Source organism: Lactuca saligna, chromosome 7 (assembly GCF_052625555.1).
Source record: "Lactuca saligna cultivar CGN05327 chromosome 7, ASM5262555v1, whole genome shotgun sequence".
NCBI classification, from domain to species: Eukaryota; Viridiplantae; Streptophyta; class Magnoliopsida; order Asterales; family Asteraceae; genus Lactuca; species Lactuca saligna.
Window position 1 is genome coordinate 130,451,277 of NC_136423.1, and position 24,315 is coordinate 130,475,591.

The window sequence follows — 24,315 nt, forward strand, 5'->3', positions numbered from 1 at the left end:
ATAATGTATTCTTATACATGGTTTGTAGTGCAAAAATAAATATTTAAAACTTCATAAAAATATGTACAAATCCTATCATCTAGTCTAATAGATGATACAAGAAAGATGATAGAGAGATTTGATTGTATTTAATTAAAATTTTGAAGTTTTTGATGGTTCTATACTTAATATTAGGTACATAACAGCCACATATTTCCTAAGCCCATTTAATAATTATCAATATTTATACGAATAGAGTAATGAGATAAATATGTTTTTGTAAAAATAATATTTTTAATATAATGATTATAACGATATATAACAATTGGTAAATAATTAATATACATTCCCCCTATATTTTATAACACTTTGGAATAAATGATCGTGAAACTCACCCTTTAAGCATTCTTTATCAACCCTAGACTACGGTTAACGACGTCGGGGCTCTAGATTAATCGTCTCGACAGGATAATAATAATAATAATAAAACAAAATGCAAAATAACTAAAATGAAAATAATATAAAAATGAACTTCATATCACATATATATATATATATATATATATATATATATATATATATATATATATATATATATATATATATATATATATATATATATATATATAATTGAAGTATCCATCCAATTCAAATAACAACTTGGCTATTTATAAGAGTGAATGGTCTCGTGGGTTTTGGTTTTATAATCACCACGTGTTCTAATGGTGTAAATCGTTTTACTCCACAAAACTTTGTGGTTGTATTTCAAGTGTTGTGTTTCATTAGTTAACCTCAAATTATTGTTTATATACTTATTTAGGATAGTTGTATTACGTTAAATTATATATATATATATATATATATATATATATATATATATATATATATATATATATATATATATATATATATATATATATATATATATATATATATATATGAGTAAGAATGCAATATTTTTTGAGTTTAATCGGTAATGAGGTTTACTTCTTTAGTCTATAAGAGGCGTTTGGAATGTGATTTATTCATCTGTGCATATTTGTTTTTTGTTTGTTTTTTAATATAGATTTATTTCTTGTCGATGATTATAATCGTTCTTTATTAATTTTTGATTAAAACTGTATGTGGTTAATGAGTTAAGCACTTTGTTGACAATAATACAAAAAATTTGTTTGATTTCTTTTAGATGGGTCGAGTAAATACGGATGACCTAAATGATTGTAATGACAAAGGATGAATAAACATCTTCAACAAGTTGGAAGGAATAGAAATGTATTTTATTCAACAGGTAAGGGTTCCTTTTTTTTTTCTTCTTGTTTGATTTGGCAGCGAAAATAAAGGGAGTGACAGGAAGGAAGCCTTCAATCCACCTTGGGCTACGATGAACTCAATAATACCGATTCACTCTTGATATCGCTGTAGTCGATCAACAATAAAAAACGGATCATGAAGGGGGGTGCATGAATGTTTGTATTTATTTTTGAATAGCACGTGTATTCATTTATGAATAACATTGTAGTTATGTGTGAATGATTGTATTCATTTATTAATAGTAGTGTATTAATGTGAATGAGTGTATTTATTTATGATTAGATGTATTCATTATATGATAGAATGTGTATTAATTTATAAATAACAATGTATTTATTTGTGAATTGCAATGTATTCATGTGTGAATGATTGTATTTATTTATGAATAGTAGTGTATTCATGTGAATGAGTGTATTTATTTATGATTAGAGGTATTCATTTTATGAAGAAATGATAATTTTTACACTATTTTTATTTTTCAGTTGATGAAAAATGCATTGAATTTTTTGGGATTGGATTTCTATTTTTTTTTTTTTGAAAAACAAAAACATGAAATAGTGAAAAATAATAATTTTTTAAGATTTTCTTTTCAGATTTAAAATAAAAAGAAATATTAATTTTTTTTGAAAGGGTCACAAATTATTTTTGGTAAAAATCATAAAAAAATATATTTATATATTTTATTAACTAAAAGGAAATATTAATTTTTTTAGGTAATTAAAATCATTATTCCTAGATTTTAGGAAATCATTAATTAATATTTATATAAAGTTACTAATATACCCTTATAAAATGATAGGTTCAGAATTGTTCTCGCGTTCTCAACCTTTTAGGTGTTCTCATTTGATCCTCTCCCTATATATATATATATATATATATATATATATATATATATATATATATATATATATATATATATATATATATATATATAATTGTAAATGTTATGCTATTTCTATATAACTCAGTATGTCTAAAAAAAATCCAGTTGTAGAAGAATGGTCTTCTTACCATGAGTAGGAGATCTAGCCTCTTTAATAGGATGCATGGATCCATAATTTTTACTACTAAATAGCCCTCCATTAATCATAGTTTTACTAAAATTTAATCCTCTCTTTGGCACCTACTAAATAGCCCTCCATTAATCATAGTTTTACATTAATTACCCTCATTGAGGTTTTTTACTTCAAAAATCTAAAAAATACATTAAATTTTCATAATTTTATAATTTTTTGTATTTTTTTACCCCGATTAAATTTGGTTTTAGATCCGTCATTTTATGGTCACATAATTTTTTTTTTCATATTCATAGAACTAGGTTCAAAAATCAGGGATATATAATATATCCTACATGGAAAAGCCCGTTTGTTGCAAGAGAAACCAAGGTCCATTATACCAAGTCTTATGTGTGTGTAGTTTTACTTTTGTGAGTGGTAGCCCATCGTGTACTATATATAGTGATTAATGAATCTAACAAATTAACTTAGTGTGCACAACTTTCGATTCAATGTTTGCAGACACCTAAAGAACAATGATCCTTAGAAGCATAGCCACAACACGTTTTATGACATAAATTCAGATCCAAAATTCCCAATCCTTACCCTGTGCATGGTACAATACTTTTGACATAAAAAGGCCTATATGTTACTACATAACCAGTAAAAATAAAAGGACCATGCATTAATTATTCCCTTTAAAGTTATATGGAAGTATATCCAATCAGCTTGGTTAGTCCAAAAGTGATGGCCATAGCCATCAACCCTCCAAACAAAACCCTAAAACAAGACTTCACCACAGGAGTGCCTCCAAACAATCACTCCTAAAGAAAATGCAAGAGCTAATGGTACAGCTGCCTGGATAGGATTTGGTAGCTGTTCTTTTTTTTTTTTTTTTTTTTTTTTTTTTTTTTTGTTGTTGACTTCTCTTCATTTGAGCCACTTCTACATCTAGCTGAGAGTATACTGAAACAAATTCCCCTATTGCCATACTGCATGCACCTGCAACTAGTCCGGCAAAGCCAGAAAGAATCATAGCTTTGACGTCTTTTTTCACAGCTCCAACACCTATCATTAGAGATGCAACAGAAACCAAACCATCATTGGCTCCCAAGACAGCTGCACGAAGCCACTGTCCCCTTTGTGAGTAATCGATGTCTTCCTCTGTAGACATTTGGCATTGTTTAGGATCTGATTTGTCTTTAGGTTTTTGAACACCGACATCATATTGATTAGTGGCCATGAAGGTGAAAGAAGAAAAAATATATATAATATAAAAGATTATTGAAGATTTAAGAGAACGAAATAAAACTGGCTTGTGGAAGAAGAGTTTCCCGTAGAGGATATTTATAGATGGGAAGGACCATCGAAATTAACTTGAAAACACAAAACAACTAACCAAACTGTAGGTGATGCAATTAAAAGAATAAGATTGTATTTAAAGCACATGCAAGACTTAATTTGATAGTGTGACTTGAACTTAAAGAAAACTAATTATGGTTGTCTTATTGATCGCCTTTCTATTGTTTATACTTAATATTAATATTAATTAATATTCCTATTAATTAAAACGTAGAATTAATTTTTAGATGCAACAACTAATCATCTATAGTATCAGAAATATTTTGTAGCATTCTACAACGTCAATTTTCATGTGTTATGTTCTTCATTATTAAGAAAAAAATATGTATCAATAACCGATCGAAAGAAGTTGCATGCAAAGGAAAGTAAAACTCCTAAGAAAGTAGTGGGCTGTGTAGGATACCACTAGTAAAAAATCACGAGTGATTTGGTGCATTTTCAGTGAGTATATAAAATTCAAAGGAGTGTGTACTCCACACTAAAGTTGCAAATATCAATAGTTATATAATCTGAGGATCGTGGAATCCACACGAAGGCCATCACCACTTCCATAAACAATGGAATGTCCTTTAATTTCTTATTTCTAGTGGGATGGAATGGTCATTATATATGTTTTTGTATCTCTGCAAGACGCCAGTCACGGATATTAATTCTAATCTAATTGATAGAGTTCGGCACATTAAAGAAGTATTACCTAAATTTCTCAATACATGACTCTCTCACCTTGATCCGGAAATTGCAACCGGATCTTGGCATTCTCGTTCAAATACATGGGTATTGAAAAAATGGTAGACTAGTAGAAAAAGAAGAAGCAACAACTAAGTTTTTTTTTCATTTTTTTTTGAAGGAAAAAGAATTAAATGGAAACTTACTCGCAATATTTCAACGAGTATCCTGGGTTCGAGCTTTATTAGGGCTAGGTGGGTTGCAAACTTTTAGATGTTGGATGGCAAATTCCCTGACTGTCAACATCAAAACAATACCCAATTAACCATTTGAGTTTCAATACATAATCATAATCCCACACTTAGGGTAAACTCATACCATATAATGAGCAATTGCAATGATATTTACCGGTGCTAATAGTGCACAATGTTACAGTATTTATTAATATGCAAATTTTTTTTAGTTTAAAAAATAAGCAATTCCGTTGAACATAAATGTTTCGACGTCAATTAAAAATAAAATATTATATAATTATTAGAAAATATTTTTAGTGGAATTAGAAAACTTTACCTTTTATTGTGTTTATTTTTGTGATAGGTAGCAATAATTAATTATAATAGTGGACTTCATTAAAATATTTTATTTTTAATTGATGACAAGGCGTTTAACTATATATTATTTTTGTTTTTTCTACTATGCTAAACATATTTTACAAAAAGAAAGAAAAACTGAAATAAAAAAAAAATTAAAAAAACTGATATTTTAAAAAAAGTCAAAACAATAAAAATTTGGGCCAAAAAAAACTGATATTTAAAATCAAATAAAAACAGTAAAAAAACTAAAAAATACAAGAAAAATAAGAAAAACATTAGTTTGGTAAATATTTTTGAAACTATACTGGATTAGTAAATATTTTTTTTTCCAAAAACCCTATTTTTGTTAAAACTCGACTTTGGCTAGCAAGTGATGATGGGCCGAACCAAAGTGGGGGAGACCCAAACCTTAAGGTGAAAGTTCGAAAAGTAGTTCAACATTCAATATTCGACGTCAAGGTCCAGGAGAGTAGCAATACAAGTACGTGGAAGTCGTTAGTTTCATTTATGTTAAGCGAGTAACCGAAAAAGCAAATCTTATGTTAGATTACTCATCAGCTATGGGTTTTTTTCTTCTCAAGGAAATATAGGTATTTCCTCCCAAGCGTCTAATAGGATTTGGAATTTTTCAACCTCTTAGTTACAGCTCAGATAGCATAGAGAATCATATATATATATATATATATATATATATATATATATATATATATATATATATATATATAGGATTTAACCTCGTAGTAGAGAATTAGTTAGAAATTTAGTAGGTCGCATAGATTAACATAGAGAGCATCGAATACTCGTGACATACACCAGACTTAGGAATTCAATTTCAACCATCGTAAAGGATGTAGTTAACCCAAGCTAAAGGATTATAGTAGTAGGATAAATGTCAAGGACAAAGTAGTTTCTAAACTATAGGTAGAGACCCAAAGGAGGAAACCATTTGAAAAGGACTATGCCTATTAAGGACATGGTAATACCTTAGTGTAACTTTAGGCATCACCATAGATTATATGTTTAATTTACTTTTCCCTTTAGTCGATAAGCATAAGAATCAATAGAGAACTAGGATCTCAGTCAAACGTTTATAGGTCTACAATTAGACTTTAGCACCCATTCAATGTAGATTAAGAACCCCTAAATTAGTTGTAGTCTCAAAATTTAGAAAAAAAAAATCGATGGCGATAAGTAGATATCAAGGAAGGGTGATGACAAGAGAAATCTCGCATCAAAATCCTAGTAGTTGGATAAGCGTCACAATGTATCGTAAACCAATTACTCAAAAAATAGTTATACGTTAATATAGGTAATGTAGTTAGAGCTTTGTGAGAGGGCTATTTGGTAACATAGTGTTCATTATAACAGAAGATATGAAAGTTGTATGTTTAGTTCGTCGCTAATATTAGAATATTCGATCAAAAATTTTCAAGTCAGTAAAACCGTTATACTAATTTTGGTTAAATTTCGGATATTGAAACACCTGAACTGGGTTGAAATACCATTTCTAATCTATATTCATGTGTGTTTTAAGATATGTCGTAAGCCTTATGGGAGGTGTGATCCAGAAAGTGTATTTTATTAGGAGATCATAAATAAATTTCCTTAACTAACCGTCTTATATCGAGTTGAGTGTAACGAAATTTCACATCTGAATGTGACCATTCATCATGAAATACAAATTTAGAATGTCCCAACCGAGGAGTTCCTGGTTTTGGAAGACTTCGCGAGGAGCTCAAGAGTACGTCAAAGGCAGAAAATAAAGTTCTATGAGACATCTAGATGCAACAATGTCGACTAGATCTCAATAACTCCAATAAGATAGCATCTTGATGCCTTAGCATCAGGAATTCGGGGACGAAATCTCTATAAGTGGGGGAGTTTTGTAACACCCCATTTTTTACATTCCATAGGACTTAATATAAACCATTGTTTACATAATTTGAAGTAGAAAGTGAATTATTGATAAATCACTTTTAGCCTAAGGGATCTAAATGAAGAAGTTACGGCACATGAGACTATCTACATGATGTGGCACATTCTGGCGGCAACATGTGGCATGGTCGGCCGCCCAATCTTCGATGAGGCAAGGTGACGTGGCACCATGATTTTAGGATAAAAGGAACCATGAAGATATGACACATGGTACCTTATCGAACATGTGTATGCAGATGAGTGAGGCGACGACATGTAGTTGAAGCTTAAAGGAGCCAGAACCATCCTAGTGTGCAAAGCGCATGCCTAGAGTGTGTGGTGCACAATGTTTTATTGCCTATAAATATCTAGCTTTGTATAAGCTTTCATCCCCACACCCCTACATATCTTTTCTTTCAAATATTACTTACTTTTAAGATATTTTCCTTAGATTTATATATTGTAGCGAAGCCCTACAACACCACTTAGTGCTCAACTAGTTGTAATTTTTGATTAGGAGTTCCCGAGTCATTATTCTGCCAGCTTAGATCTCAGTTCTCATCAATTGTACTCTGTAAGTGAGCTACACTTACTGTGCCTCCATGTAGTTTATAATTATAGTTATAAGTCATTACTTGGAACCTATATTTAAGATATCTCAGTAATTCCAAGTCGATATACTGATTGATTTACTTACAGAAGAGCTGACTAGAATGGTCATGTTGGCTTGGTTGTTGGATTTCAAAAAGGCTATACGCTGAAATGGTTCTGCCTCTTAACTAACAAGCCTGGGTGATCCTTATTTGATGAATCTCTCAGTATTCATTAGGATTGATCCATTGAGATTAGTGAAATATCTAAGTTTTCATTACCATATTGTCATAGCGATTAATAGTATAAATTATTATATATTAATTTTTTGTTCTACATGCCATCTGTTAGTTGGATCGACAGTAGAATCACGCAGATAGCTGTCAATATTCAAATTCATTGTCAAGGTGAGTTCATCTCACTATATTATGTATTCCATTATATATCCATGTATATTAGGATATAGGAGCCAGTAGAGTGCATACCATAGTGTAGATTCTTTGTGCCTATATTGGATGACTTGTTAGGCTATTACTTGTAATGTTACTTGTGTATGAGATCGGTTAAGGGCTGAGGCACCTGTACCTATCTAGTGGTGACCTGAGAATACAAGTTATTTTGAAAGCGAGTATCAGCTTAATGTTGGTGAGATCATAAGTATATTAATGTCTGAGTTTGTATGAAAATGGTTGAAAGTTGTTTCTGTAAAATGTTTTGTACAATGTTTTGTATAACGTTTGAACTCTCCTAGAAAACCCTATGTTTTCTACTAATTGTAGCCTTTTACCAAGGCATCTCGTGTTCATGTATATGTCTCTTGTTAGAGTGTGTGTTTCCCAAATTCTGACTATCATTAACCAAAAATATAGTTACTACATTACCGTGCATCGTGTGAATATTTACGAAGTGAATGTAATGGGAAAATATTATCGTACCGTAGTATTTGTACTAAGTGACTACCGTGGTACTAACTACCTTAATACAAAAAGGTGTTTTCAAATAACATGTGATCGACCTGTATCCTGCTACCGACTCTAGTAAAACGACGATGTAAGATGCCGTAAGAAATGACATTTGGCACCCGTAGACTTGCAAGTCCCATTGTAGTGAGCAGCAAGGTGTAGGATAGTCAATCCAGAATAGATCTATACGCAAACTCATACACTCTCCAATTAAGGAGATTCGGGATACAAGAACGGTCTTGGCCGGAAGTGCCATGATCCGCTCAATGGTTCACATAACTGCATAAACGTATATGTAGTAAATGTGCTAACTGAAAGTGTAATCTTCCTTTATCTAGCCTGTGTGTACTGAAATGTTACGCGTGTGCTAGCTGTAATGTACGTTCTCTCTATCTAGCATGTATAGTAATGTACTGTGTGTACTACTCGAACTGACTCATGAATGAACTGACACATTTTATGTTTCTTTGTTCTAGTTATAGTATTAGTATTCTCCTGTGCTACCCCTATGGTAACTTAATAATGATGTAACTGGTACGTATGAACCCGGAAGTATACCCTTGCTACCCAAGGGTATTGAATGAACTGGAAGGACCTTTATGACTACATATGCACACATGATATATAATTAATATTTAAATGACCTTCGGACGAATACCCGACATCCCACCAGACCACATCTCAAGCGCAAAAAGGAAATAGGGCAGGCAGGCCTTCCTAAGCCTTTTAAACATTTATTATATAAGTATACATACATAGACATGCAATTGATAATAAGTATTAAAGAGTTTAAATGAAAGCATTTGATAAGTAAAAGAGTTTGTAAAACAATTTGAAACAATACGGTTTGATAAACAGTTTGAACGGTAAGAAATCACTGGTTTTGTAGTTATTAATCACATGTGATTGATGTAATAACTATAAGTATTTAACTTGTATTCCACCTATAAAGCATTTAAAAACATTTAAATCATTGGTTAAGGGTTATGAACTCACCTGTAGTGAGTGGTATGGATGAACTGAAGATGTAGGATCGCTAGGTGACAAGTGAAGTCTTGAACACACTTTATAACCCTACTTAACATATAATACCACATATATGTATCGAATAAGTCTTAAACTACTAATTGATAATGTTAAGACATCCTAGAACATAATAAACACTTTATATAAGTGTTATAAGCCCTACGCATTGCATCTAAGCTATTGTGGGACAAGGCACTTGGGTTTAGGGTTCCAAGGGACCCTATACTTGAGTTTACTCTTCCATGGCCATCACACAAGGAGTTCACAGTTGTAAACCCTTGAGTTTATGGCCGTGAACTCTCAAGCTTGGTGACATTTGGTGTTTTGAAGTTCTAAATGATCCCTAGAAGTATTCCAACTTGGTGGATTAGTTCTTGGAAGTGTTTAGGGTATAGATACACTCCATTGAGGAGTTTACGGCCCCAAGGCCAAATCCCTTTGAGTTTACTGCCGTAAACTCTTATGGAAGGGTGTTTTTGATGCTTTCAAGTCTCATACACATGTAGGATAGGTTCTAGACTTTTACCCTAAGCAAATGAAGGCCTTAGGCACACTTTGGTGCCTTAATTTGATGTTCACGGCCCAAGCACAATCATAGCGTTGTAAAATCTCAAAATTGGGGTTTTTGGATGTGTTTAAGTCCTTAATTTATGTAGAAGTAAACCTAGGTAATTGCCCAAAGCTTTAGGAGTGTTAAAATCACCCTTTTGTCCTTACTTGTGGAGTTCACGGTCCAAGAATTCCTTGGGCCATGAACACCCAAACGTGGGTGTTTCTTTGATGTTTTCTTGTCTTAAGTACACTTACATACAAGCCTAAGGTCGTTATTTAACATGTCGAAGGGACTAGGCATCATATAAGCCTCATATAGGAGTTTACTCCCCAAGATTTTCTTGGGCGGTAAACTCCCGAATCTTGCATTTTTGCTATGTAATCGAGGTTATTAAACATGTTATAAGCCATATAATGTAACTAGAGAAGGGTACTCATGATTTGGGATGAAAACCCGAAGATCCATGAGAGAAAAAATGGCTTTCTCTAGTTGGAAATGTAACAAATGAAATAATTTGGCTAAGATTCATATTTATAGTCCTGGGATTTTTTGCAGAAAATATTTTTATTCCCGCAATGAACTCTAATGTAATAGAGTTTTGGAATAACAGTGTTTCACAAAACCCTAGTGCATCCACTCTCCTGATATCTCCTTAAGTGTTAAATCCCGAAATACTCAAACTTATACAGAAAAGTCTGAAAATTTACTATGACTGTTATAACTTCTATTGACCTTATAAAGTTCGTACACAATGGAAATTTCGGGTTGTTACAGTTTATCATAGTATCGATGGAGCATGTGTGGTTAACTGATACATCGACTGAGGGGTAAACACTTAAGGGTACCAAGTAATTTGCATGGTTACTTCACACCTTGTTTTGTGATCCTCGACATCCCAGTCACAAAACCTGAATGGCACACTCGAGATTGAAACATGTTGTGACAACCCGAAATTTTCATTTGTTTAAACCCTAAAAGTCAACCACTTCGTATCATAAATTAATATCATTATTTCTTATTTTTAAGAAATATAAAGTTCGTTTGATTATTTTAATATTATTTTTAAACGAACGAGCGAAAGAAAGTGTCATCTCGAGTTTAGATTTTTGAAAACCACAAACACTTCACGTATTAGAAACACCTGACCAAACTTTATGTTTTGGGTTTATAACTCACCCAAAAACCGTGAACTCATACAAATGTATGAGTTTACTCCTCAAAAACTAGTCATTTGTGTTTACTACCTAATAGTCAAAAGAGTAAACTCCAAAAACTCTCTGAAGTATCATCCAAGATTTCATTCCAAATCTTCAAACTTGTAAGTGTTCTAACCATTTCAAGTTAGTAAAACACTTAATCTAGTGTTTGTGCATCTATTCATCCATTCATTTCCGGTTTTTGTTTAGATTTTCCAAAACACCAAGAACACACACTAAGTGTTCTTGGCCTTTTAGTTCAAATCAAGCAACATTATAGTAAGTACTTCCATCCTTGAGTGCTTGTAAGCTAGTATATCAATTGATCACCAATAAAATCGGTCAACAACACCATGTTTGAGGTGTTCACGGTCCAAGATGATGCTTGGGCAGTAAACACCATAAAGTCCCCAAAAATTTACTTAAGTCCCATGTTTAGCCCTAGTTTGAAGTTTAAGACTTACATTAACATATTTAAACCTTCCATTGATATGTTTAAGCTTTGAAAAACACCAGACATCACCATTTATAGGTGTTTACGGTCTAAGGATATCCCAAAAACCGTAAACACCCAAAAAGGTGTTTAAATGAGTCATATTCTTTTCTTAGCCCTAAAAGCTAACTTAGACATTTACCTAGTTGTGATAAGGACTTGAAATAAAGGCAATATCCTTTCCCATAAGGTTTTACGGTAGTAAACCCAAGGGAAAATACCCTTAGGCCGCAAACACCTCAAGGAGGATGTTTTGTGGCCCTAGTCCATTCCAAAGGCTAAACCACTTAGCAAGATTGCTTCAAAGGACTTATTAAACCTCCAAACAACTCATGGTTGCAAGAAATGGAGTTTAGACCGTAAAACGTTGAGTTTACTGCCGTAAACTCCTAGAGTGAAGTTCATTTAGACCGTAAACTCCCAAGCAGTTTACCTTTGGACCCCAAACACCCTAGTTTTGCCCTACTAGCACTTGGATGCAATCCTTGTGATCTTTAACACTTGAAACAAAGTGTTTTCATGATCTAAAGTGTCCCAACTCATTTTATTAGTTATAATGAGGCTAATTAGTTTTATATATATATATATATATATATATATATATATATATATATATATATATATATATATATATATATTCATTATATGATAACTAGGCTCGTGCGTGTGTACAAGTCTTCATTTGTCACCTAGCTCCGTAACCGACACTTCAATCCAATCCGCTCACCACAAGTGAGTTCATACCCCTTTAATTAACCTTTGAAATACTTTTAAATGTTTTAAATGCTTTTATGGGGTGGAATACAAGTTGAATAATTATAGTTATTACATCAATCATATGTGATTAATAACTATAAAACCAATGATTTTACTACTATTCAAACTGTCTATCAAAACTGTTTTACAAACTATTTTAATTATCAAACACTTTTACATAAAATTTTTTATGCTTATTATAAATTGCATGCCCGTATATGTATAGTTATATAATCAATGTTTAAAAGGCTTACGAAGGCTGCACACCCTATTTCCTTTTCCTCGATTTGGATGTGGTCTGGTGGGATATCGGGTAGCCGTCCGAAGGTCGTTTCAATATTAATTATATATCATGTGTACATATATGGTCATAAAAGTTCTTCCATGTTAATACATACTAGTTACATCATTTGTAAGTTACCATCGGGGTAACACAGGATCATACACATACTATTGTTAGATCAATGAGTCAGTTCATTCATGAGTCAATACTTATACTATGAGAACATATACAACTATACTAGAAGGAGAACATATACAACTATACTATGAGAACATATACAACTATACTAGAAGGAGAACATATACAACTATACTATGAGAACATATACAACTATACTAGAAGGAGAACATACAAAACTATACTATGAGAACATATACAGCGATACTAGAACGAGTAAACAATACATTACATATACATATATACATTGACAGAATTGTTATCCACTGTATCGGAGCATGCCTTAAATGTCATGGCCTGAGTTGTTGCCAGAGTCTCTTGTAGGGAGAGCGTGAGTTTGCGTATAGATCTATACTGGATTGACTATCCTACACCTTGCTGCTAGCTACAGCCGGACCTGCAGGTATGCGGGTGCCAAACGTCATAACATTTTACGACCTACATTTGTCATTGTTTATCCAGTCTATAGGATGGTACAACTAATCACATGATACCTTAATATAAATCCGATTTAAGGTAGTTAGTATAGCAGTAGTTCCTATAATACAACACTACAATACTACATTAATTTACACTTTACATATCTAATGATCTTTTCACTTAAACATTAATGTACAAACTATATTTTGAGAATGATAGTTACACTTGAGTAAATTACACACTTTTACAGTAAACGAGCATACAAAACAGTTACGCCTTGGTAGAAGGCTACTTTTAAATAGAAAATATAGGTTTTTCTAGGAGATTCAAACATTTACAAACACTTACAAACGTTTAAAAATTCATACTTATAACTACGTTCAAACATTTTGATACAACCACTGACACTAAAATACTTATGACCTCACCAACTTAATGCTGATAAACTCTTTAAAAATAACTTGTATTCTCAGGTCATCAGTAGACAGGTACCGAGGCCAGCTTTTGAGAAGATGGAGTGTATTCAAGACTCATCTTATTATTTTGATTTACATTTTTGGTGTCTATAACTATACAGAACACGCTTGTATTAAAATTATATATTTAATGCAATGGATGGTGTTGTTTGATTATTTACTGTTATACTGTGTTATACTTTACATGACGTCCTCCGCCCCAGAACGTTTCCGTCGTTCATGGTTTTGGGTGTGACACATGTCATTGAAAAGTTCAATGAATCTCAAAAGATCTAGGAGTTTCAAATCCAATTAAAACCTAATAATACATTTCGTTTATCTTGGTGGAAATTCGTGAATCGTCATTCACCTACCTTCAAATATTTTATAGCTTGGATTACGACATCCCTCTTCTAAGTTATAAAATAGTTTGTTGGGTCCTAGCCTTAATATTTCATATTGGGTGTTATATTAAGGACTTTAAATCAACTATCTTGAATATCTTCCAAAAGATTTCTGGTTTAGACATCTATGATCTTCTCAAATCTCTTGAAACAAGCTTTCCTGAATGAAGATGATGTCCCATCGAAATCATACTTATTTCAACTCTTCCAATTATTCTCCCTAACCCTCAAGTTCTTGAAAAATTTAAGGTCACTCAAGCCCTATTGGCAAGTAAAGGTCTATGTGTGATCACATCTTGGAGATGTAGTCACATATTGACAAGCCGGGAGAGTTGGGTGTCAAAGTCTTGAGAAAGTTGGTGGCTCAATCACTTTCTAAGTCACATGGTGAGTTCTACTGGGACACCTATGAAATAGACTATGACTAGACCCTTAATGATCTTATCTATTTGCTAAGATCAACTTCTTAAAACTTTTTGGACATTGACAATGATGATATTAGATATCTAGTAAAGCTCACTCTTCCCAGTGGAAAGGCATCGGCCATAGTCAACTTAGTTGACCAAATGGTAAAGAGAAAAGCTAAGTCTGAGATAGTACCATTACCAAAGCGTCCATATGTTAAATTACCAAAGGAAGGGGCATTGGTTGCGAAGCTGCCAATTTTACCTAAGGATGTTAAAGTCAATAAGTATGACCCTATTTCAGGTAAAATCCACCATGTAACTCTGTTAAGTTTCTATTATGAGATTCTTGATACATGACGTCACTGGGTCACATGTTGATGTTTTTAGAATCAAAGAAAAGTGAAGAAACTTAAAGAAAGAATATGTTGAATACGATCGCATAGATGGATTTCTATCGCATACTTTAAAGATCGGATTCTTGAGCTACTTCTTAGGAGTTATGATATTTTGCTTAGGAATAGATTACAACAAGTTTTCATATGGATTGTAAGGATATGCTTTTCCGCAAAGTTTTTAAAATAAAAAGGAAATTTTGGTTTTATTTATTTTAAAAGATCCTTACAATGGCATCTGTAGAAACTTTTGTTGCCTATTAGATTCCATTAATAGCAAGAGTGGAAATATGAATTTGATTCTTTCATTTGTGGTAGTGTCTAAATTTACCAAATAAGGAAAGATTCTCATCACCCAAGTTTCAATTGGACTGAAACTTGGAATCATTCAAGTTGTATAGCATGATGGATGAGAACTTTCAAGCATTGGAAAATTTAAGACTTGCTACTTGTTCACATGGATGTGTGAGTCAAGTGAAGGACTAAGGGATCGAGTACACATTCTTGTACACTGGCTAAGTCCACCACAAAAGATTGATAAGACTATTTGTCATAGTTTACTAAAGCTCAGTAAATATGATTATACTTAGAAGCTCAAGTGTAACTCTGAGACATTGGAAAAGGTTCCAATGTACGGCAGAGCGAATACGAAGAATCAACTTAGGCAGAAGGATAAAAGTTTCTCAAATCCGAAAAAATAGGAGAGTACCCCTAGTATCAGTTTTTGTGATCATCTTAATGATTAAGAAGCCATATCAAAATTAGTTCTATAAGGAAATATTAGTGCATTCTTATGACTAAGAAGAGGAACTTGAATTGTTGAAATGGTTAAATCAAGAAAATGAGTCATACTTCGTTCCAATACAAATCTTAGAGTCATACTCCAAGATTATAATTTGAGTGACATATCTTAAAGAAGGTTTAAAACACTTGTCAAATGTAAGAGTAAAAGTTTTCTGCTATTGTACATTTGAAATTGGTAAGTTGTGATGTTTTAGATAAAACAAAGACCAACTAAGGCAAATTGTCTGAAGTGTTTGTCTTGATTAAAATCCGCAATTTCTCTTGGATGTTTGACAAGGGAGTCTTATAGGTCTAGAGGACAGTGTGAGTCTTAAAGGTCATGAAAGTCTCAAGAACTAATCAAGAATAAAACCTAAAGTTCCTCACAAGCACACAAATTGAGGTTCATAACCTATCGTATTGACATATTTTGTGCCCATTCCAATTAAAGTTGGCTTTGCATATGAGTTCTTAGAGTTCTCAATTGGTTGCACAATAACTTGGAAGCAATGGCCGGCCCTTGAGCTGCTAGGTGGCAAGAAATTAAGATTCAGTTCGGTCCATATGAGTTTGGATTTGTCATTATCCTTGTCTTGTGACTATGGTTTTGACAATTCACATGGATAAGAACACATAAACCATTAAATCTAAGAGTCATAAGGTTTCTCTCTGATTCAAGAAATTGATGGTGAGGAAACACTTTCACTAAGTAGATTTTAGTTAGATAGCAATTGTGATATTTGCATTCTCCAAGTCATTAGTGGAGCTGTGTGGTTAACTAGCACACTAACATGGACTTGTGAGAAGTGGCAAAATGGTCTAAACAATTGAGACTATGATTACGACATCCCTTTTCATAGTTCTGAAATTTTTTTAGACACACCTATGAGCTATCTAAGATAAGGTATATGATTATGATAATGTTTTATCAAAGCAATCTAGTATGAGAAATCTGAATTTTGGTAAGAAAGTTAATAAAGTATTGATTTCTAGAAGTCCATCTGATTTCTGAGTACATGTCAAAGCTAGTGGGAGCAAAAGTGTTATGCTAATAATCATCATGTTTGTGGGAGTATGATAAGTATGATAAGTATTGCAAGTTAGCAATGTTAATTATATAAAGCAAAAGGTTTCAATTGGGAAAAAGTTGTTTTGCTATAATTAAGGGAGAGGAAATTATACTTCATCTCAAATCTATAAGCTTAGATTGTGAGGTTTTAATCATTTAGTCAAGGATATATATATATATATATATATATATATATATATATATATATATATATATATATATATGAATTTCATGTTGGAATGACTCAACATAAGGAAATTTTGTATATGGGTCCATTATTTTCATTCTAAAATTCGATTATGATTACGGCATCCCTTTTCATAATCCGAATTATGAGAACTTGGTAAATTGAAATGGAAATATTATAGCAAAAGACTGGTTTAGTCTTTATGTGAGACATCATGAATTGTGTCCCATATGCTTCGGATATAGGATCGATTCCATGTGCTACTATATTCATCCTTTCTAAAATTTTCCAAATGCTTGGGGCATTAAGAAGGGAAAAGGTCTAGAACTGGATATGACTAAAATGATTAAGCAATTGTCGAGGACCATCTAAGGTTTACCAAAGATTGGTTGCTCAAGGACAGTTGGAAGTATAGTGATAATTTTGGAAGGACCATATTGACGTAATCTGTAAGGAGGCAAGTCTTGTTCAAAAGTGATAGTCAAAATGGAATATGAAAATGGTTCAAAGTTAGAAAGTATTCAATCTGTGTAAGATTAGGAAACTTAATGCAAGAAGGATGTTTCTAAGAAGCTGATCTCCTTTGGAATGCTCTGTAATGGTTTTTTTCAAGTCCTTCTGAATTTGTGCATAATCATTACAAGAGGATCGATGTATATAAGTTTAGAATCTAACAAATTTTGCTAAATGGCATGAATTTGGAACTCTTGCATTTGTGGTTGGGATTTTGAACTATGAAATGAGAATCATTGGAGTTATGTTCAATCGATCTATTTCACAAAGCAAAGATCATAGATAAACATAGTATGCATACTTGGTGTGTGGCATAACTAGTGTTTAGAAAAACATAGTGTATAATGAATATTTAGTTGTTACAATTACGGTAAACCCTAATTGTCATGGCCTTCCATTTCCTTGGATCCATGGGTTCAAATACACCATGGAGCATCCATGGACCATCCAATGGGTTTTATCCCAACTTGATTATCCATGGAGCATTAGCCCACTATACAAGTATGGATGATTTACACAATCAACCCATATATTTAATTAGTCTTCTTTTGATCACTTAATTAATTTGTCACACCCCGAAAACCGAAGGCGGAAACATTTCCGGGGTTGACTCCACATTGAGTATCAAATCCAATGCACATAGTAAGTAATGTAAAACAACCATTACATTACATAATAAAAGTTTTACAGTTGTTTCAAAAGTAAAGTTTGTATAGTTGTGATACATAGTATATATAGACAAAATGAAACGGATCTTCATGTACACCGTCTTCGAGCAAAAGGATCTTCGGGTACCTATTCTAACACTGACCTGAGAACACAAGCGGTTTGAAAATCAGCATAAAGCTGGTGAGTTCATAAGCGGTTTTTGTTTGTGAAAATGTTTCGAGTTTCCTTTCTATTTCTGAAATGTTATATGCACCAAGAAAATCCCATATTTTCTTAATAGTTGGTTATTGTTTCACAATTGTAAAGTATAGTAAGTTTGTACACTGAAAACATGTTTATTCATGTGAAAATGTATAGTTGGTTATCTGACTGATTAAACTGTTCTGTTTACTTATCATGTGTTACCAGGAAAGTCCCATACTTTCCTTATTGTATGTTACAAATTGTAAAAGATGTAATGTTATCCAGTTTGTTACTCTTTCTAGTTATGTAAGTGTTAACCAGGAAAGCCCCATGCTTTCCTGCATGTAGGTTTCTAATGTAAACAATGTTAAAGATGTAAAAGATGTAATTGTGATTAGGTTCCATGTTTTCCCCAGAAAAGTCCCGTACTTTCCTGATTGTTAGTTACAAAACGTGAAAGATGTAAAAGATGTAAAAGATGTATAAAGTGGTTCATTATTAGTGTAAGTAAATCTCTGTTATCCTAATTGCGAGTTCCATAACCATACAATAGACTAAAACCTGTGGCAATAAGTAGTCCACATGTGGCAATAAGTCGTCCACATACTTATGACTTTCGTCAGCCTTGAACCATTTCGGTTCGGCTGTAGCTAGCAGCCAGGTGTGGGGTAGTCAGCCCCGTATAGATCTATACACTCAAGTCACGCTCTCTAAATAACAGAGATTCTGGTTATGGGTATAGTCCTCCACTCGTGTATCTCGGTGGAGTGTTCTCCGAGGACGTGTCTCCAATCATACAGGATTAACAAATTTACTAGTAATAATATGATAGTCCTCCACTCGTGTATGAATGTGGAGTGTTACCGAGGACAAAACAGTGTACAGGTATTATGTTCAAATGTTTAATGTCATGCTTTTAACTGATAAAATGTGGAAAACCATTTGTGAAATATATGTAAAACATAATAGTTTAAAGACTTATTTCACAAATATATGTTACGTGATCTGCATGTTCAAATGATTATCAATTGTGGTAATCAGTTATAAAAGCATATGAAATATGAAACACACATTTGAAAACATGTTTTGAGTTCAAGAATTTCCTTGTACTTTTCTTGTGTTCCCCCCTGAAAACAGTGAAAACAGTGAAAAAGGGTAGGGGTATGAACTCACCGGACCCAGAAACGTGTCGGTTTTGAATGCTAGACGTTGGTTCGGGGTTTGATTACTCGCGAAGTCCCTATGTAAAATGAAATAATGTCCATATATATATATATATATATATATATATATATATATATATATATATATATATATATATACGATTAGGGATAAATTCACTAATCATATGGAACATTACACTTCAATGAGGTTAAATACCTCAAAACGAGCGTTTGGAGTGACCCGGGTGACATCTTCGGACGTATAATGGTACTAGGGACTTGGGACTTGAGTTTACTCCCCAAGAGTACACATTTTAAAGAGTTTACAGCTATTGAACACACACATACATGAGTTTACGGCCGTAAACTCATGTGGGTGTGGTTTTGATGGTTTAAGGGCTCAAATGGACATGGGGATTGCTAGAATGTATTATCTAAAATGCCTTGGAACACTTGGAATGAATTTATATCATTTAAAACATGAGTTTACGGCCACACTCATAGAGTTTATGGCCGTAAACTCACCCATGGCTAAGAATGGTTAATTTGAACTATTTAGGGCAATCACATGTGATTCAAACTAATTTTCTAAGCATTGTTATGAATTTAGATTACCATTTTACAAACTCATAGGAGTTTACAGCCTAGGAGGAGTTCTTTGGCCGTAAACTCACTTATGTAGGGTATATGTTGTGTTTAAGGTCTCCAAATCATTTTTAGATGAATCTAGGATTTACCACAAAGCCATTGGTTGAGTTTGAAAGCATTTTGACATGTTTAAAGGCACTAAATCACCATTTAAGAGGAGTTTACGGCCCAAGAGTATGTCTTGTTCGTAAACTCATTTTTATTACTCAAAAATCATGTTTGAAGTGCTCCAAGTCTAGATTAGCAATCCCAAAGGTCATATCTAAGTCCCAACTATGATTTGGAAGGGTTAATTGGCTCAAAAACCCTTTGAATATGAGTTTACGGCCCAAGAATGTGTCTTGGATGTAAAATCAATTTTGTCCCTCTGAATCAATGTTTTACATGTTATAAGTCCTTTCCATTAAGCCATTAAGTCATATCTAATGTCCAACAATGCTAAGGAAGGGTTTTAGGGCTTAAAAACCCTTGATATATGAGTTTACGGCCCATGAAGGTTCCATGGCCGTAAACTCATGAATGTAGTCCTAAATCATGCTTTGAACTCGAATTTGAAGGCTAAGAAGGTTACAATACAAGCTAGGAGAAGTACCTTAGAGATTTGAAGCCTTAATTTTTGAGTTTTGATCCCTTAAACTTGGATGAGGAGAGAGGTTGGCATTGTTTAATGGTAAATTGACCAAAGGCTTCAAATGGAGTCTTAAACACGTTTATATAGTGTTTAAGTTTTGGACACGGTGGAATTCTACCCGATACCGACGTTAGACGAGGTTTTTGGTCGTACCCGATTAAGTTACCGTAACCCGATACGGTAATTTCTAGAAATATTCTGATCACTAAAGTTGGGTGTTAAAATGATTTCTAAATGTATTAAGACACCCATTAAGTCATTTTAAATGTGTACCAGATAATGACTTAATTAAACGGAAGATCGGAAATTGAAATTGGAAACGACGATTGGTTGCGCGAATTGTACTACGAAAGAGTAACAATAAATGATACAGAAATTTCGGGTTGTTACATTATCCCCCCGTTGAAGGGAATTTCGTCCCGAAATTCAAGTTTAGAACATAAGACAAGATACAAATCATGGATAAGAAAAGAGTTGTGGATACTTCTGTTTCATTGAATCTTCCCGTTCCCAAGTGAATTCCGGTCCCCGCTTGGCATTCCAGCGAACCTTCACTAACGGGATGCGACTTTGTTTTGTACGTTTGACTTCTCGATCCATGATTTCGATCGGTTCCTCCACAAAGTTGAGGTTTTCATTGATCTCGATCTCATCTAAAGGAATTGTTAGGGTTTCATCGGATAGGCACTTTTTGAGATTTGAAACATGGAAGAGAGGATGAATGTTACTGAGTTCGTGAGGTAAATGGAGTTTATAGGCAACTGGACCGATCCTGGAGAGGATCTCAAAGGGTCCAATGTACCTTGGATTAAGTTTCCCACGCTTACCAAAGCGTACAGTGCCTTTCCAGGGCGAGACTTTTAACAGGACACGGTCTCCAACCTGGAATTCTAGTGGTTTTCGACGGTTATCAGCGTAACTCTTTTGACGATCACGTGAGGCTTTCAGTCGGTTACGGATTTGAATGATCTTTTCAGTGGTTTCACGGATGATTTCTGAAGGGATTGCCAGAATCTGGAGGTAAACCTACTATCTCGATCAGAGATAATGGATACAGGTACACCGTGTAGACGTACTACCTCCTGGATGTAGATTCGCGCGAGTCTCTCCATCTTGTATGATTCTTTGATCGGGATGAAGTGAGCGGATTTTGTCAAACGATCGACAATTACCCAAATGGTATCGTACCCACTAGAACACTTGGGTAGTTTGGTGATGAAGTCCATGGTAATCATCTCCCATTTCCACTCGGGAATCTCGGGTTGTTGGAGCAGACCTGAAGGCTTCTGATGTTCGACTTTGACTTTGGCACAAGTCAGACACTTGCCCACAAATGTAGCTATCTCAGCTTTCATGTTTGGCCACCAGTATTGTTTCTTGAGATCCAGGTACATCTTGTCCGAACCCGGGTGAACAGAGTATTTGGTTCTGTGTGCTTCCTCCATGACTATTTCCCTGAATCCTCCGGATTTGGGAATCCAGATTCGATTCATGAAACAGTGAACTCCGTCACCTCTAATCTCAAGTTTCTTTTCCATCCCTCTCAAGGTTTCATCTGACACGTTCTCGGGTTTGAGGGCTGTTAACTGGGCTTCTCAGATTTGTATGGGTAAGTTGGAATGGATGGTCATCGTCTGGTTCCTCACTTTGTGGCCTGTACTATCCTTTCGGCTAAGGGCATCTGCTACCACATTGGCCTTGCTGGGGTGGTAACGGATTTCACACTCATAATCACTGAGTAATTCTACCCATCGCCGTTGCCTCATGTTTAAGTCTTTCTGATTAAAGATGTGCTGTAGACTCTTGTGATCAGTGAAGATTGTGTACTTGGTTCCATAGAGATAATGTCTCCAAATCTTCAATGCGAAGACTACTGCTCCTAGTTCCAAGTCATGTGTGGTATAGTTGACCTCGTGTGCTTTCAGCTGTCTAGAGGCATAGGCAATCACCTTTCCTCTTTGCATAAGCACACAGCCTAAACCTTGATTAGACGCATCGCAATAGACAACGAAATCCTCTGTCCCTTTAGGTAGAGACAGAACAGGCGCACTGCATAAGGCTTTCTTTAATGTTTGGAATGCGGTTTCTTGTTTATCACTCCAACAAAAGGGTACACCTTTTTGTGTTAGAGTGGTTAAAGGTTTGGCGATTTTGGAAAAGTTCTGAATGAATCGTCGATAGTAGCCGACGAGACCCAAGAATTGACGAATTTCTGTGGGTGTTTTTGGTGCCGACCAATTCTCTATCGCTTTAATCTTGGAAGGATCTACATGAATACCCTCCTCGCTTACGACGTGACCGAGGAAAGTTACCTTCCGTATCCAGAATTTACATTTGGAAAATTTCGCGTATAGCTTTTCGGATCTAAGAGTTTCCAACACTAGCCTCAAGTGGTGCTTGTGGTCTTCTTCGCTTCGGGAGTAGACGAGAATGTCGTCAATGAACACGATGATGAATTTTTCTAAGAAGGGACGACACACCCGGTTCATCAGGTCCATGAACACAGCCGGTGCATTGGTTAGACCGAAGGGCATCACTACGAATTCGTAGTGTCCATACCGAGTCCTAAAAGCTGTCTTGGAAACATCATTCTCCTGGACTCGTAACTGATGGTACCCTGACCGAAGGTCTATTTTTGAAAAGTAGCTGGCTCCCTGGAGTTGATCGAAGAGGTCGTCTATTCTTGGAAGAGGATATCGGTTCTTAACGGTTAACTTGTTCAGTTCACGATAATCGATACACATCCGAAAGGATCCATCTTTCTTCTTGACAAACAGAACCGGAGCTCCCCAGGGTGAGGAAATCGGTCTAATGAATCCTTTACTGAGCAACTCATTGAGTTGACTAGATAACTCCTGCATTTCTGCCGGAGCTAAGCGATATGGAGATTTTGCTACGGGAGTAGCTCCAGGAATTAGGTCAATACAGAACTCGACCTGACGTTCGGGAGGAATTCCTGGAAGTTCTTCGGGAAACACATCGGGAAAGTTACAGACTTCAGGGATGTTCGCGAGGTCTCTAACTTCTTGTTTCTCGTTGATCACATGAGCTAAGAATGCAACACACTCCTTTCGAAGGAGCCTTCGAGCTTTGATGCAAGAAATGATATGAAGGTTGGAACTGGGTTTATCGCCATAGATTACGAGAGTTAGATCCAAAGGAAGATTGAGACGGATAGCTTTTCGTAACAAAGAATGTCAGCATGATTGGGACTCAACCAATCCATGCCAATGATAACATCAAAGCTCTTAATGGAAATGGGCATGAGATTTATAGGAAATGAGTGATCGTTTAAGGTAAGCGCACAACCTATGAATACATCGTTAGTGCTTTCTTTCTCACCGTTAGCCATCTCGACGGTAAACGTTTCAGTTAGTGGTTGAGGATTTGGTTTTAGATTATGTTTGAATGCATGACTAACAAAACTCCTTTCAGCACCCGAATCGAAAAGAATACTAGCATATGAGTTGTTGAGAAGGAACGTACCCGAAACAACAGTGGGATCAACAACTGCTTCCTCCCGTCCCATGGTTA

The 24,315-nt window shown here is 34.4% G+C and overlaps 1 pseudogene; it reads right to left on the minus strand.

The window, feature by feature from the left end:
* Positions 1-2,828: 2,828 nt before the first annotated feature.
* LOC145005352 (vacuolar iron transporter homolog 1 pseudogene) lies at positions 2,829-3,586 on the minus strand (annotated as a pseudogene).
* Positions 3,587-24,315: the final 20,729 nt, after the last annotated feature.